This window comes from Schistocerca piceifrons, chromosome X (genome assembly GCF_021461385.2).
Source record: "Schistocerca piceifrons isolate TAMUIC-IGC-003096 chromosome X, iqSchPice1.1, whole genome shotgun sequence".
NCBI classification, from domain to species: domain Eukaryota; kingdom Metazoa; phylum Arthropoda; class Insecta; order Orthoptera; family Acrididae; genus Schistocerca; species Schistocerca piceifrons.
The window spans coordinates 232,710,296-232,728,641 of record NC_060149.1 but is presented as its reverse complement, the minus strand read 5'-3'; the positions used below and the strand labels follow the sequence as shown (position 1 = coordinate 232,728,641).

At 38.6% G+C, this 18,346-nt stretch overlaps 1 long non-coding RNA gene across 1 annotated transcript; it reads right to left on the bottom strand.

The window, feature by feature from the left end:
- Positions 1 to 2,793: 2,793 nt before the first annotated feature.
- LOC124722962 lies at positions 2,794 to 7,967 on the bottom strand. The gene is made up of 2 exons (XR_007006469.1): positions 6,867 to 7,967; positions 2,794 to 4,855 (listed from the first exon to the last, which is right to left on the bottom strand). It is a non-coding gene; the product is annotated as an uncharacterized LOC124722962 (long non-coding RNA).
- Between the last annotated feature and the right edge of the window lie 10,379 nt (positions 7,968 to 18,346).

Genomic DNA, 18,346 nt, shown 5'->3' with positions numbered 1-18,346 from the left:
TTTATGGTATTACAGAACTCGCGACTAACGTCATTTCCGTGAGTGTAAAAGACAAAATAAGGAAGATAATTAACTTCTTGCAAGTAAGTGGAACAAAGCATGAATGAGTTAACTTATGTCTAAAAGTAATTTCATGGGCATGAACACATTAACATTTTGATCATCTCACTTACATTAGATACGATAATGATATATACAGTTTCACAGTGATAGTACTCGCACTTTTTTCAACTCTCTTCATAGTTATATAAAAAATTGCTAACAGGAATTTTTCAGTAATAACAACGGAGCTATTTCGAAGCAAAATGTTAGCCACAAGATGCTCAAACATACAATTAATTAGTCCCATTAAAAAGATCAGTAGCAATTACCTCGTGGTAATGGTGGTCATTACAAAATGTGCGAACACACACACACACACACACACACACACACACACACACACACACACACACACTATTATTTTCATGCATTCGTACAAAACATCTCATTCAATTAAAGAACTCTTTGTCTTACTCACATTTATCATTTTATGAAAATATTCAACAATGTTCACCCCAAGCCTGATTTTCAAATACATTATTACACAAACAGTCCTAAAAAAATTATAGATTTAAATTTTCTCACCTATGTAATTCTTCAGCTGCAACGAATCTCTTGTCTAACTTCAACTACTTATTGCATTATTTCAAGCATATTAAATGCTATCAAGGCCGCTCACTCCAACTCAAATGTCGCCTGCGTTTGACACTATCTTTGCCGTGTCGGCTTATGACGAAAAACAGCAGTGAAGATCGGAAGACAGAGACCAACTGCGTCGAAATCAGCAAAGAACAAATACCCAAGGTAGTAGAATAATGCCTAGTTTTGAGGAGAGTTTTAGATTCTGCATTGGAGGACACTTCACAGGCAGCAGAGCACAGTTCATAGGCAGTGGGAGATCCTTCGCAGCTGCCTACTCCAGCAGCTAGAGATTAGAAACCAGCAACAGTAGGAGGAGACCTTCCACTGGCAGCAATTGATCCACCCTCACCAGTAGCTGCTGCAGAGGACAGACAATGTGCAGAAGACCCATAGTACTGAAGGATTTTTCGCACCCTACTTCAAAACAACATCAGCTATTTGACAGCGAAGTGTGAGTGAAGCTGTAGCACACACTACCCTAGAGCTTTCCATATTTTAAGCTGTAATATCCAGAGTTTGAGAAATAAACCCTTTGAACCTGAAGCTGCATTTAACAATGTCAATATTAATGGTGTCAGGAAGTTGTTTCTGAAAGTATTTGTATGGAGTGTAGCCCTGTATGGAAGTGAAACGTGGACGATAAATAGTTTAGACAAGAAAAGAATAGAAGCTTTCGAAATGTGGTGCTACAGAAAAATGCTGAAGATTAGATGGGTAGATCACATAACTAATGAGGAGGTATTGAATAGAATTGGGGACAAGAGGAGTTTGTGGCACAACTTGACAAGAAGAAGGGACCAGTTGGTAGGACATGTTCTGAGGCATCAGGGGATCACAAATTTACCACTGGAGGGCAGCGTGGAGGGTAAAAGTCGTAGAGGGAGACCAAGACATGAATACACTAAGCAGATTCAGAAGGATGTAGGTTGCAGTAAGTACTGGGAGATGAAGAAGCTTGCACAGGATAGAGTAGCATGGAGAGCTGCATCATACCAGTCTCAGGACTGAAGACCACAACAACGTATCATGGAGCACTGAACAGGGATTCTGAAATAGGTATTATTAACATTAATCGTTATAATTTGTCTAGTCAGATTTTCAGGAAGGATGCCAAACATGACAGAGTTTCTACTTTTCTTGAATCTACTGTGGAATAGAAAATGAGGTTTGAAGAAGAAGCATTGACTATTGGAAAGCATTTTGAAGCTGCTGCTGTTCAATTGCATGGGGAGCTGAATAACTTGATAATTATTGTAGTATACAGAGCACATAGTGGGTACATAGACTCCTTCATTAACAAACTGGAGTCTGACAGACATTGTGTTCACTGAAAAATCCACTATAATTGTCTGTAGGAATTTTAATATATACCTTGTGAATGATTCTACATCAAGAGAGCTGCTTTTCAATGTTTTGCAGAGCATCAACATGTTTTCACTTACAAATAGCTCCACAATAATAACAAGTGGAAAGAAAGGTCTTACAGACAACACATTTTCAAATATGGGCACAACAGGGATAGAAATAATTAATATTTTATTATTACTAGGTCTGTGTCATTTACCAGTCGTGACTGGACAGACTGCGTCATTTATAAGACTTGCTTACAATTTTATACAACATACAGATAATTATTCACAATATGGGCAGATATAACATATTACGACAATATTATTTTGTCCATACACTTTGGTCAATATTGAAAAATTCTCCAATAGAATATAATGGGTGTTCTTTCAAGTCTTGTGCAATTGTCCTTTTGAACAGTCCTATCGGCAGAGACTGCATTTCTCGATCCATTTTTAGGGCTACAACTGGAAAACTTGCAGCGTGACGAGTTTAGTAGGGTGACGTACTTGTATGATCACTGTCTCTCGTTGTACAGTGCACTAGCAAACTTCCACCTACCTCAGTACGGCATCCGATCACCAGCCTGTTTCTCTGCATACGTAGATACTGTCCAGACGATGTTAAAAGCAGAGTTGACGAAAAACACTGCCAATACTTACGTTTGCAAAGTCCATGTAAACTCTGGTAGCAAGCTATCCTGTAATCCCTTATAACAAATTTCGGGTGGAGGGTGATTATCTCTTTAGAAAATTGTCAAAATTCAGCAAACAAGTTCTTTTATTTTTTTAGGTTCAAAATAAACACTTGCCATCAGCCTGTATTTAGTTAACGAACAATATCACTGTCCTCAGCTCACAGTTCAGACAACTCAGTACACACGCAAGGCAGCCAGACATGCACTTAAGTCCGACCCGATTTATTACGCGATTTAGAGTCATTACTCTACTACAAATACGAGTTTCACATTCGGTCCTTTTCAGTGGATTTTTAATAAGGAAACTGCACACCAACTATTCCATAAACGGGTATGAAACATGCCACGAAAGTTCACACGTGTTTATCTATCCAACAGATCACTTCACTTCACAAAGATCAGATTTTCACAATCTGTCCATAAATGCAACTGCTTCCACAGCAATACCATCCGGAGGTGAGAAACCAGTACTCATAATATAGACGGACACGTCCACCATGACCTGCACATACAATAGCTAGCCAGCGACTCCTGTTCAGTCCGCTTCTCTCCCAGTAAAACTACTTAGCAGTGCGCGGGAACTACTTAACTCCGATTGGTTGATGAAAATGACCAGCCAATCAGAACTATCCTTCGAGATTATTCTCTCGCCAAAACTGTCCTACGCCAATCACTATTCCCAGTTGCATTTACATCATTTCAATATGCAAATATTAATATAATGTTTAACAAAGCCAAATGGAAGGAAAACTAAACTCCTAATAAGTTTAGAAACTTATTACTCTGCAAACGGCTATTCTGGCTGCCTCCTTACAAAAGCAAGTACACTTAAACATACGTCATCAGCAATGTGGGTAAAACACAACTTCCCCACAACACAGTTACATAATGGTGTAACATGAGATAATATTGAATTTTTTCATATGTCACACATACACACACTCACTCATTCTTATTTTCTAACACAACAACACATTAAATAAATACTGATCTTTCCTGAATTTTATATTACAAAAAATGCCAAATAGTTAACATTTTTATTTATGAAACTCTAAACAAATTGACCTAACATGCTCTAAGCTTCAGTAATGATTCCACATGATACTAAAAGACAAACTGTTACGAACCCTGACTGACTTTAATCTTACCAGTGTCAGTTTGGGGTGTTTTAGGTAATTTTCTCCAACTCTCAATCTTCTTTTTAATAAGGTCAGTATATTGACTTTAAACTAAATTGAATAATATTTAATATAGTTTATTTAGATTCTTAGTGGCTTGAATATTCTGTTGCTTGAATTGAAACAGGTACTGCTTCCCACGGCTAGGCTAGCGACAGATGCAAATGAGTCACTAAGATACCGGTGGCTGTACATTGCCACAGCCAACAACTACAAAGCTACAAGCCCGCACTTCAAAGTAGCTTACTGCAATAAAATGCTATAGCGTATTGACTCACGGTGTTACGCACCCTCTTAAGAACCTAAAATTTCTCCCGAGTACGTTTTACGGTTTTTACTAAACACTTGCTAGTTATGAAAGATTTCAAAAGCTACACCGACACTGTCAAATCTAAACAGTTCTTACTAAAATCTATTTTGAACTGAAGTCTTTCACAAATAAACATAATAGCTAAGATTACATTATAACATTATATACAGTTACATCAAATAGTCAATGGCTAGGGCTTGATGGCACACAGTAAATTCTTATAGAAAAAAATTTTCAATTCTTTTCTCCCACAATCCAATGCTACAACATTTTCTCTCAATTTAAATTTACAAAACTTTTACATTTTGCACATATGAGTAATATTTAACCAGAAACAATAATTATATTTCGTCCCTTAAGTAGCGTGCAAAAACTTTACTGAAATATAATTCAGGCACTACGAATGGTGTCCTTTCCTAAACCTTATACAGAGATGTGGGGGTCATCTCTAAACTTAAAACTGTTCTGACAACAAATTGGCGATTTCGACGACTTTCGCAGATGAAACAAATGGGTATGGATGACAAACACTAACACCTGGATCATATAAAGGCTCGTCACTGGGATACAGCGTCCAGCTTTGTCTCAACATCGGGTTCTCTCTCGGTACCATATTTGGTTCAGTCATCTTTTTTGTATCTGCAATATACAGTACGTCTAAGCGTCCATCCTTAGTATTTACATTCTACCCTAACACACACATTTATTCCTAATAAATAATATTTATCAAAGCTTGACTCTCAGATTCAAAAGTAAAAATTTCTTCAAAGAACTTTTTCAACTATTTCTTTTCCAAATTTTTTTTTTTCAAACTTTACTGTAGGCACAACTTCATCTTAGTCTTTTCTGTAAAAAGTGAATTAACTGTCTTTCAACACTTTAATAGTACCCAAAATTGGCACTACTACAGAAATCTTTTTTTCAAAATCTGTTTTAATCATTAAGCAAGTTACTGCTACAAATATTGCTGATTCAAAATTTTACTCTTTCTTTCTTAACTTTCTTTCAGAAAAATTTGCTGCTGAACTTTATGCAAATAAGCTATTATACACCAAGAAAAAAATTACATCATCATTAAATATATTGAAAATAAATTTCTGCCACCATCTGCAGCTCTGAAAATATCTTTATACATTACATAAATAAATACAAAATTACTGAACACTAAAAATAACTCAGGCCACTTTCTGCACCTCCTCCCATATACATTATATACTGTAAATAAGGAAGAGAAGGGGAGTCTAACATATTAGTCTTCAGTACACATAACTCAACTTTCTTTGCTTCAGAAAACTAATCTGATTTTATAGTTACAATGAGCTGATGTGAGTTCGACAACCTGTGATCTATTTTGCATATATGACTGAAACTACTACTTTTCTATCCCTTTTATCCCCATTGCTTCCAGCTCATCTGAAAGAATTTCAGTACTGCCAGTATCGAAAGAGTTAGAAAGATCTAAGTTAACTCCTACAACACTATTGTCGTTATCTAGGTTTCTAGCTGTTTTATCTATGTAAACACTTACCACCCTTTCTGTACTTTTGCCTGTTCGGAAACTATGGTGGTGATTATTATTCAGAAGACTGATCGATTCAGTTACTTTAGAGAATGCCAAGAGGAGTGAAATGGATCGATAACATTCAACTTTATGCCTGCTAACACTCGTGAATAAAGGTATCACAATGTTTTAATCTACTGGGGAACATTCATTCACTGAACGATAAATTAACAACTGTAAACAAAGGGCTTTGCAATTTGTGAAGCAGTAGGAATTATTACACTGGTACATCACTCATACCTGTTGACATTTCACATCTCAGTCTTCTAATCACTTTTACTACTTCATGCTCACTAGTTTGAAGTAATGTCATGCTGCATACACATGTACAATATCCACGTTTGCCCTGATTTGCGAAATTTAAGTTAAGTATGTGGGAAGCATTTATAAAGCACCGGTTACCGGTCAACGGAAGTGTCTGATTCCACCCGTCTGCTTTGACCCGTGACGTACGTATTGTGGTATGTGTGACGTCACCACGGCGCTGAGTTTATAAGTTGGTTGCGTTTGCAGTTGTCATCGGACGCTCCCGTTGACCCGCTATGGAGGTGCTAGTGTTCCTTCAGCATTACCACACATCATAGAGACATACATGCCTTATGTGTGTCGCAAATCCTTTTTGGATGTATGGCACTACGTTTGGTAATAACTCTTTTGGTCCCTGGATCATCTTCAGAGTTCATTTAATCGTAATTCCATACATGTGATGGATGAATGCCTTCTAGCTCCCTTAACCAGCCATCAAAATATTCATTGACCGTCACTTCATAAACAGCTGCTCTAGCCCTAGTGATGTATCATTTTGAACTTCGTAATTAGTCCAATATCACCCAGTACACTGTACTACATGTGATCAAAGGACTCAATAAACAAATAAAAAATAAATGTTTTGGGCCAACCTGCTACTTATTTTGTCACTGTGGCGTGCCAGAAAAAGACTTAGCCCATTCTCTGCCTGGCAAGTTTTCTTGAAAAGATAACAACACTCTTTGTCCACCTCTGTCAAGATATGGTTTTACAATAAACCGAAAATCGAGCAATGAAAGTGGGAAACATCACACATCGTCACAGCATGTACAGCAAACATACCTTCCTCTTCTTTACTAAACACAGTTTGTCCACCAATCTGTGCATTGTTTCCCATGTAACTTGTTCATGACGGTTTTTCGGTGAATACCGTATTTGTTTGCTACTGCACGAGCTGAAATTTTCTTACCACGAATTTCTGTAGGTGCATTCTCCAACATATCATCAGTGTAGTTTGTATAGGGACAACAACCAGCGGCTTTTTTTGTATGTTCGTGGCATTTTCTGCAACAGAATCGTATACAGAATATCAATCTTATGAATACCGGTACAGTATATAATAGAAATATCGCCCAAAGCCTTCGTGGAAACGTGGCACAAAGTCACCCCCAAATCTGTCAATATTCAATAAATCTCGCTAATGTGCAAAAACCATCATCGTCAAAACAATCATACTGTGGCAGCAGACTAATGAAGGAAAATATTATACTAATCTCAGTTAGCTGAAATTCTTCCTTCTGTACGACACAATACAAATTTTTCGAGAAACACACAAGACATTTGGGGACGCTCAGGCGTGAATGTCAGAAGCATGACGGAAATACGAATACACAATCACATTGCACCACTATCCAACTATGTTTAGAGTACATCAGCGCTTTGGGTGGGAACTAGAGTTGTGGCGATTCGTGAATGAGTCGTTCATTTGAACGACTCTAAATAAAGAATCGTAAGAATCGAATCGTGATACGGACGAATCGTCGTTCAAAAGAATCGTAAGAACGATTGCGTGTTTCCGAGTCGTGACGATTCCAACGATTCATCGATTCTTAGTACGCACTACGCTGTGCTTCGAAGGCAAGTTCCGAATCATGCCGAGTCGTGCCGAATGATTATGACCGCAAGATGGCAGTCAAGTGGAGAATGCGTGTGAACAAAGGAAGCTCGGAACGAACAAACGAAGTTCGTGGGCCGTAATATTACTCGTGGAAACCAAGCTGTGAAGCTGACACTTGGCGGTGGCTGACGGGAACGAGCGTAAAGGCATTTCCCATTTACTATCGCTACCATCAACCACCGCGCCCACGTCACCTTAGTTTTCGCGAGTAATACACGAACTAGTGATGACAGAAACGATATACAACGAGTACACAGCTCCCAATACAGACGATTAAAACCAAGAAATCCAAGTATGATGAATAAATACGTACCTCTTTATTTGTTGCAGATGCCATGCAAAACACACACACCTTCTATACACACGATTATGTATTATATTTCGCGTATCTCGAAAACGGCCCTAACGATTTGGATGAAATTTTGTATTTAGACTGGTTTTTGCTTTTTGAGTTCACCTACATAGTTCTATTTTTTCGTAAAAAGTCAATTTTGCAATATATATATCCTACATAGCTCCATTCGTAAAAACGCAATTTTATATTATAAAAAAGCTATTTCACATGTTTTTATAACGCCATCTCGTAAAACTTTTTTAGTACATATTGAATGTTGTTAAAGTTTTGGTTTTTATGTTTATCTGTATATAGGTGTCTTTCCTTACAGCACACGATTTTACACAAAATAATTTTTTTAAAAAAAACGCGAATTTCGTGTTTCTTGGGAACGGCGTTAACAGTTTGGATAAAATTTTCTATTTAGATACCGATTTTGATTTTTAAGTTTATCTTTAAACAAAAGCTTTTTAATTAATAATTTCAAGTTCGAGTTTTCGAATGTTATCGTGTTCAGATTCATATAAATTTTAGTGAAGTAATGTCGCTGTATACGATTGAATCCTACTGTTTAGAAATGTGTCGTCTTCTCACGTAAATAGTAGTGACTGCGGCATGTTCTCAGACAAATTAAAAGCAAAGACATGAAAGTTAAGCTAAATTTGCTGTGTGGGAGGGCTGTCAGCTGCGTTATGAATGGCAAGGGTGATGTGGACTTGGAAAGACATCTTAGCACAGAAAAACATAGGATGATATGAGCCAAACCACGTCTGCCTCATTGCTAGATTTTGTTACTATAAAACAGAAGACTGTAGTCAGATACGTTCAAGCCACACAACCAAACTGGCATACCACATAATTTTGCACCACCTTTCGCACAAATCGACTCCTCTTTCCTGTCATACTGAAATAAAACAAAAGATGCAATCAAATCAAACATTACCTTCATCAATTAAGGCATTACACGTATAAATCGAGAATCATACTTGTAACGTCATATGCATGTTTACTCATAAATAAACTATTTCTGGCATATCTTATCATGACACAGTTCGATTCTAACCCCATTGACAATTTCAGGCATGTCCTGCCATCTGTGAGTAAGATATAAAACTTTTTGCACTCCGTAAGAATCGTGCCATCGCAGACTAGAATGAATCGTGAAAGAATCGTGAACGAATCGTAGGAATCGATTCGCAGTGTGAGATTGAATCGTAGGAATAGAATCGGGAAAAAGAATCGTGTTGTCCAACTCTAGTGGGAACACCGGGAACTGCTAGGACACATTTGTTCGAACTAAAGCCCGGCCCACACGCAACGATCTGTCTGCGCAGACATCGGCGCAGATGTCTGTACATGCAAAAGATCGCTGCAAATGTGGTGTGTTCACACGACACAAACCCCAATCTACTACTCGCCCGCCATCTGTCGGTGGAGAAAAGAAATATCAGTAGCTAGCGACTACGCTCCCCGTAAACGTCAAAAATTTAATTCGGTTCTTTTGATATATAGAAATGGAGGAAGTTCTGTTGTGGTCTGTGTTCGCAACTTGCGTTGCAAAAAACATTCAGACCAACCGCAGGAAACAGAGAAAGCGGTCAAAATGGTGTAGACAGTGGTTGGTAAAGCGAAAGCAGTTTTCTCACGTAAATTTACTGCGAGATTTGCAGGGCGAACCTTAAGAAAGCCAAGCAGATCAAAATACCATAACGTTGGCTGGTATACTTGATCTACTCCTACACCAGATCTTCTAGGTTTCTGTACTTTGGATAACTCTTTTCGGTAAACAGTTCGCAAAGAATTTTTTATTTTTTTATTACTATTTCTCTCTTTGCCGAGGGGTCAACTACCCGCAGTTTTTCAATTAGAGCATTGTATGGTACTGTCATTTTGTCTCGGTCACTATATTCTTTACTTTTAATCTTCCAGAAACATGGGTGGTTTCTATATATTTCAATGAATTCACTAACAAACTCTCGAGAACACTGACGAGTATCAGCCATTTTAATGCCCTGTGCGCACAAATACAAACACTAGACTGAGCAAACAGCTGTTTCGCGCCAGATTTGCGGCGATCTCCTGTCCACACGCTCCAACTTGTCTGCGCAGATGTGGTTTGAACCCACAGATTTGAGAGGTTTCGCTCAAACCTCCAACTCCAACTTCCAGGTTTGCACACACCTGAAGTTGGTGCAAATCTTCTGTCCACACGCAACGATCTGTCTGCGCAGATGTGATGTGCGCAGACATTTGCGCAGACAGATCGTTGCGTGTGGACGGTCCTTTAAGGCCCTTTAAGGGCCACTATCAGTAATAGAACTATTCCACAGTACAAGAAAAATCAACAAAGGCAGTCATCTCGTCAGCAGCAGAACTGACATCAGCAGAACCTTCACCACCACCACCAACAATAAGAACAGGGGACACAGCAACAGTGGGACAGACAACAGCAAAGCCAACAACAGCAGTAGCACCAGAAACGACAGTACCAATGGAGAAGCCACCAGCTAAACCACACCCCATCGGAAGGAGCCAGAGGACAAGAAAGTACATCACTCCAAAGGAGGATTTTTATGGCTCAGCACCAAGAGGAGAAAAAAAACTGGGACAAACCGGCGCAAAGCATCAGTCACTGTCAACAAAATGCAAACAAAAGATACAGGCAAGGTAAGCTGTGCTCGTTTCTCAGTCTTTCATCAAAATATACAATCTGTCAGAAACAAAGAGCAACAACTAGAAGTGGAACTACAAACTTTAAACAGTTCAGTCACATGCATTACTGAACATTGGTGTAGAGGAACTCAAATAACATTAATAAATTTAAACTCATATATACTAGCATGTCATTATAGTAGAACCACCATTAGAGGTGGTGGATCATGTATATATGTTAAGCAAGGAGTTGTCTATAAAATTAGAAATGATATTAATTCTGTAAGTGAGGAAAAACACATAGAAATATCAGCCATAGAGATAAGCAAGACAGATGAGGCACAAAGGTTAACTATAATATGTATTTACCGCTCACCCAGTGGTGATATAGATACTTTCACTGCAAAACTAATCCAGATTCTAGACATGGCTTCGAATCCTAAAGGGAAGGCTCTCATTTGTGGAGACTTAAATATAAACACACAAAACCCAGATAGATTCTGTAACTCATTCTTGAATACATTGCGCTGTTATAAGTTATCACCATTAGTTAACAGAGCCACGAGGATAGCCAAAAACTCATCATCAACAATTGATCACATCATCACAGACATAGATAAAGAAAGTTGTGAAATTATTGTAGATAACCTTGGCCTTTCTGATCACTCCTGTCAAATCCTAAAATTAAACATAAATATAGACAATGCAACTAAAACATACACATACAGAAGGGTTTTCTCCAAACCAAACAGATCAGAATTTGCCAAGCAAATAAACGGTATAACTTGGGAAGAAGTGTATGCTGAAACTAGTGTAAATAAGAAATTTTCTAAATTCATGTCACTATTTAAACTCAGATTTGATGAAGCAGTCCCAAAGGTGCAAACTGCAGTACACTCACAAAAAAAAATACCTGGGTGACCAAAGGAATAAGGAAATCCTCTGCAACACTCAAACAACTGAACAGGTTAAAAAACTACCATAGTGATCCCGGTTTCCTAAACTACTACCACACATACAAAAGAATATACAGAAGAGTATTACGAGATGCAAAAAAAGGCCACAATGACAGAATTATAGAAAAGGCAGAAAATAAAATTAAAGCAGCCTGGACTGTTACCAAACAGGAAACAAACAGTAATAAATTAAAAACAGTAAACATTCAAATTAAACATAATGGTGCTATTATACATAACCCAAATACACTAGTAAATACTGTAAACGAGTACTTCAGCAGCGTTGCTACCAAGCTACAGCAAAAGTTTGGCAAAAAACAGCCTGAACAAAAATTGAACTATATGGCTAACTCAATGTTACTGTTACCGACTTCTACAGAAGAAGTAAGGATGGTTGTGAAGAATCTAAAGAATAAAACATCAGCAGGTTTAGATGAAGTGCCAGTGTGCTTACTGAAGGACTGCATTGACAGCATACAACATCCTTTGGCACACATCATAAATGAATCATTCACTGTAGGCTGCTTCCCAGAATACTTAAAATGTGCAAAAGTCCTGCCTCTATTTAAGAAAGGTGATCCAGAAAATATAGAAAACTATAGGCCCGTCTCATTACTCTCATCCTTTTCCAAGGTAATAGAACATATAATGAAAAAGAGACTAATGGATTTCCTAAACAAGTACAACCTACTGTGTAAAGAACAGTTTGGTTTCAGGCCAGGAAGAAGCACAGGTTCAGCAGTAGCTCACTTCACAAATTTTGTATTAGAAGCACTTGACGAAGGTGAACATGTAACAGGCATATTCCGTGACCTTAGCAAAGCATTTGACTCGGTAGACCACAAAATACTACTAAACAAAATGGAGGCACTAGGAATAAGGGGAACAGTAAATAATTGGTTTCAATCGTACTTGGAAAATAGAGTACAGTGTGTAGAGATCTCACAAACGAAATTCAGCAGATTGACAAAACACATTTCCAAACCAGAACATATTAACATAGGAGTCCCTCAGGGAAGTGTGTGAGGGCCAATACACTTCCTAATATATATCAATGATTTTCCCCAGAGTGTCAAATACGGGGAAGCAATACTATTTGCAGATGATAGCAGCATCCTTATCAGTGATGAGTCACCAGATAAATTGAGAGACAAAGCTGAAGAAACTCTCGATCATGTATGCAAGTGGGTAGTAAGCAACAAATTAACCCTCAATATTAAAAAAAACAAACAGTATTAATTTCCACATAAATAAAAAACATAATAGCATAGGCCTAAAAGTTAAAGATGAACTTATAGATTGTGTCACAAAATTCCTAGGAATGCATGTTGACTCACAGTTTAACTGGACTGACCATATTGCAGCACTAGAAAAGAAAATTGCTACTGCTTGCTGTGCACTCCGGATAATTATGTCAGTATGTAATAGATCATGTGCTAAGACTACATACTTTGCATATGTGCATTCAATAATTAGTTATGGCATGACCTTCTGGGGTACAAATGTGCAGAACATACAAGCAATTTTCAAGCTGCAAAAGAGGGCTGTACGAATAATAACAAAAAGCAGCAAGAGAGCTCACTGTGCTGATTTATTCAAAACCATGGGAATCTTGACAGTACCATGTGAATACATCTTTCAGACTGTGATATATATAAAGAAACACATCGACCAGTACACACAAAACAGATCTATACACCAACACTGGACTAGATCCTGCCACCATTTGCATCTCATACGACAAAACAAAACAAAAACCCAAAATAGTTTATTATTTAATGGAATAAATATGTATAATAGACTTCCAGAGGAGATCAAAGCTGAAACTGGAATACATGCCTTTAGGAAAGCTGCAAAAAGTTATTTAGCAGATAAATGTTACTATACTGTCAAAGAATACTGTAAATGACATGTGTCCACCTCAATTCATGCAAGAGTACCTTTGTAAATTTATATTTATCTGTAATTAAGATTGGTGTGTATTTGTTTTGTGTAATCCATGCAAGAATACATTTGTAAATTTATATTTATTTGTAACTAAGATTGGTGTGTATTTGTTTTGTGTACGATCGATTAAGTTGTACGATAGAAATATGTACTACCAGAAGTACTATTATGTATATACTCATTCCATGTATACAGTTGACGACATCCATACAACACAAGTTGTCTACGGATGAATAAATAAATAAATAAATAAATGTCCGCTACCTGCTCTTCAGATGGGATTTGATGAACTCTAATTCTTCCTTCATAAAGTTTTTCACAAATAAAGAAATGCCTGATGGCTATATGTTTGGTTCGGCGATGAAATTCTGGATTCTCTGCCAACTTCACTACTGCTGAATTGTCAATTCGGAGAGCTGGAATTTCAGATAGTTTTGTTTTTTCCCCGAATAGACGAGTTAACCAAATAATCTCCTCGACAGCTTCATTTGCGGCAACTAGTTCAGCTTCAGTTGTAGATGTTGCTACCATGGTTTTTGGCTGAGTTAGCCATGATATCGCTCCTCCTGCGTAGTTGATGACTACTCCAGATACTGATATGCCTGTTTTTAAGCAGTCTCCAAAATCTGCATCACTGTAGCAATCCAGAGTTCTGCTCTTTACTCTTGATTTGTATCAGATTCCATAGTCTGTCGTTCCTGATACACAACGAAAAACTCTTTTTACACTTAATATGTCTTCTGTGGTGGGGTTCTCGAGAGATCTTAACAGAACACTTACACTGAAGGCTAGGTCTGGTCTTGTGCCAAGCATCAGATACATTAGTGCTCCAACTGCTTCTCTATATGGAAAAGACTGTTCTACCACATCGTCTTTCCCTGGCTGTGAAACATCTGTAACTCTCAACATTGGGAGTCATCCTAACGAAAGTAAGGGCTCAAATGGAAAAATCCATTGAGAAAAGTGGCTTTGCAAAGGACAGATCATTATTACGCAAAGCTTGTGAACGAGTATCTCAAAAACGGAGAAACTGGTAGAATGTTCCTCTGCTGCTTCATGAACATCTATGGAAAGAGGTAGAAGGATAGAAGTACATTGAAATTACCACTAAGCACTAAATGGTTGAACGTTCACGACTTTTCACAAAACGTGAGGTTTGGAGGCTTGTCTGCTCTGTAGAGTTGGTAGATGGTGATCCGTGCTGAAAGAGCAAAATGCTGGTGCACACACAGGTGTTTTGGAGAACACAGTTCATTGTACATTGTTGAACATGGAGTTCCACAGTAGACCACCCCTGCGTTTTCATATGTTGACCCAACGAAGTAGTCAATTACGATTGCACTGGGCACAGAAGAATCGACAAGCGATTGATCATTGGAAGCGTGTCGACTCTTTGAGTGAATCACCAGTTTAATACACTAGGTCGATGGTCGTCTCCACAAACGCCGTCATCAAGATGAATGGCAGCTCGAAACATGCAGCGCGCCACAGAGGCAGGCTGATGGGAGCAATATTATGCTACAGGAAAGATTTTCCTGTGCTTGCGTAGGACCTGTGGCAATAATCGAAGACACACTGACAGCTGCGAACCACTTGCATCCCTTCAGGTTGATGTCTTCCCCGATGGCGTTGTCGTTTTGCAACAGTATAATTGTCCTTGTCTCGGAGCCAGAACCGTGTTACATTGGTTTGAGGAGCATTATAGCGAACTCACGTTGATGTCTCAGCGACCAAATTAGCCAGATGTAAATCCAATGGGACTTACCTGGGTGACCATCGGGCGCCATCACCGCACACGCAAATCAGCGTCCCGTTATTTACATGAATTACGTGGCCTGTGAGTAGCCATCTAATGTCACTTACCTTCAGAAACCAATCAACAAACTGTTGAATTCATGATCTGCCGAATCTGTGATGTATTTCGTTCCAAAGATGGAGAAACAAGCTATTAAGCAGGTGATCATAATGTTTTCACTATCAGCGTAAATATGATGTGTAAAGTAATTGTATTTGGTGGGGGTCGAATAGTCAATAATTCTGTCGTGTTGTTTGGTTAAATTTAGGAGTTAGATTTACTTTGAGCCTAAATCCGAAACTGCATTTCTGCTAAAAATGAGTTGAAGATTTGTGTATTTATATCTTACTGAAAATTGTACTGGAAGCTCCAGCGTTTGAGAAACTGCTTTGATTTGCTTTGTTTGCCGACAAATTGTCACCAGATTACGAAGTATTTAGAAGATTAACGAAGTGGCTTTTTCTAGTGACATTCACATTCCAGGATATGATTTTAACATATGTGTCTTTACATGTTGTTGATGGTGCTTCGATTTATTATGCTTCGAACGTTTTTATGATAGACATTATCCTGCTGAATACACTGGTCCTCTTGAAGCTGTGGGTCTAATACCAGATGTAGGTACAGAATTTTTGCAAAGTTGTCGCCTTTCTCCATTTTTGAATGTGTTTCATGCTATTCCACTCATTTTGAGAAAAACAACAAATCAACCAAGTAACAAAAAAAAAACAGGTCAACTAATACTGAGCTGACAAAACACTGCAATGTCTAGGCTGCATTTTTTAACCCATATGGCATTCAAATCAATGTGAAAAGATCAGCGGGCGAAATAATTGCCTTTTTTGGAATATCATGTGGCACCACTGGAATTTGAGGAAGGCCTTTCTGCACTGTATCACACAAAACGTATGTGTACTGGTATAGTACAAAAGTTAAGTGATCTGTAATCTCTGCTCAGTCTATAAGAACTGTCATTTTTATGTACTAAGTGGATCGGTGATGCCCAGTTACTAGCAAAAGGCTGAACCATATCTGAGTGCAAAGGTCCGTTTACGATTTCTTTAGCTGCCCAATGTCTATCTGGGGCAAGTCTCGTTGCACTGGGGTGGATTGAGAGACCTTGTAATATATGAATGTAACGCTTTCTCCCTTGAACAATACCTCGAAATGCATTTTGTCCGCATTTTGAATTGACCGTGTGTTTTCCTGTTGCCAACATAATCAGGTAAAAAATTGGTGGTTTGCACTCCACTAACCTGCGCATTTCATATCTTCCGACCTAGTGTGTCGATATGCTGCTGCACCTGAGTTTGAGGCTGCTGCTCCTGATGCTGCTAAGCTGCTAGTCTCTTGTGCATGCTGTCCAACTGTTCTTAAGGATTCCTATTGCTTCCAGTAACTCTGAATTTTTTTGACATAGTAATGCTTTCTTCCGTACCACCTCCTGTAATATGGTTTGAGTCCTGTCTGTCTCCTCTTCAGGGTCGGCTATAATTTTCGTCAATTTTTTCTTTTATGTGCCCATACTGTTGGGCCTAAATTGTCCATGTGCCTCTGCACTGAGTGTCGAGTAATATAACAACTAATCATATCATCAGCTAAGTATAGCGAAAGTTTGTTGGATGTAGAAAATGCGCCCCCATAATTGGAACAGATACACCTGCTATCACAAGATTCCAGTTGAAAGTGTGCCACAGTAAAAAATGTGTCAAGTGACATGTTCCACAACGATGCATTGTTGTGTAGTTAATGGCATGTTCCAAAGTTCTTTTTTTTTTCTGCCTGAGTGGGAATGTTCCTATGGTACAGTGCTTACTGTGGAACGAGTAGTAGTACATTGTTGCTGATATGTGAAATTGCAAGGGTAAACACATTCATGCATGGTTGCTCCAAATTCCTCATGAAATCATAATATGTCCTTCGGTGAGGAGCTACCGTTATGCGAAGTGTTCATATGCTCTCCACTTGAGGCCAAGAACCTTGAGTCAATGGTCGTCCGATGCGAGGGGTCGCCTACTTTCGCTAAAGCTCAGTTAATCGACGTTCCACGACACCTCTGTGGAGTCCAATATCCCTCACATCGCACGCTACCAGCTTAATGTGGGAGCGTAAGCCTTTGTACTTCTCCAGAACCACTGCTCTCCTGCCATGGCTACATGGCTCCCTGTGTAGCATTAGTAATATTTCTTACATGAGAAACTGCTTCCTTATGTAACTGCAGTACTGCATGGAGTCTATCAGCCAAGTGTAATTTGATATCTATACTCTCCAGTGATGGTGGAAGCTTGAGCATCTATATTCTGCATAAGCTAGTATCTGAAAACATATTAGGTCCCACTGTGTGCCTCACATGTTGACATAGTTGCAATGTGTTCTGCTTCTGATGTTCTCTTCATACAAGGCTTTCAACATTTGTTGTTCAGGCATCTGCTTTTTTATCACATCAAACATGTTTGATGTAGGTGGAATGCCAATAATGTCTCTAGTGATATGAGAATATTCGGCTAAATTGTTCAACACTACTACAAATTCATGTGTATCGTCCATCACTCCATAGCTTTGTAAAATGATTTCAGTTATTTGGAACATTGTATGTTGGTTGCTGGGCTGGAGTGGTGGTAACTTTGAAATGGTTCGCACTCGCCACTGTTCAGCACTACCCACTCACTGGAGAGGAATTGCATTGCCAGATTCGCCTAACGAAAGGTCCTGGCACACTTGTAGCACGGTTAAACACTCAGTGAACAATTCACACGATTGTGCAGTTAATAATGGCATGGTTGAGTCCTTGGAACACACATGACTCCGCTCCAGCGGTCACAGATAATAACACTGAGTGAGCGGAAACGTTGGGTTATGAACCGACGTGGTTGAATATGGTGAGGTTGTCTCTTGCAATAACACTGGCTGATTATTAAACTGTCCCACCTGTGTGTATCAATAATCCTATTCCTTATGTCC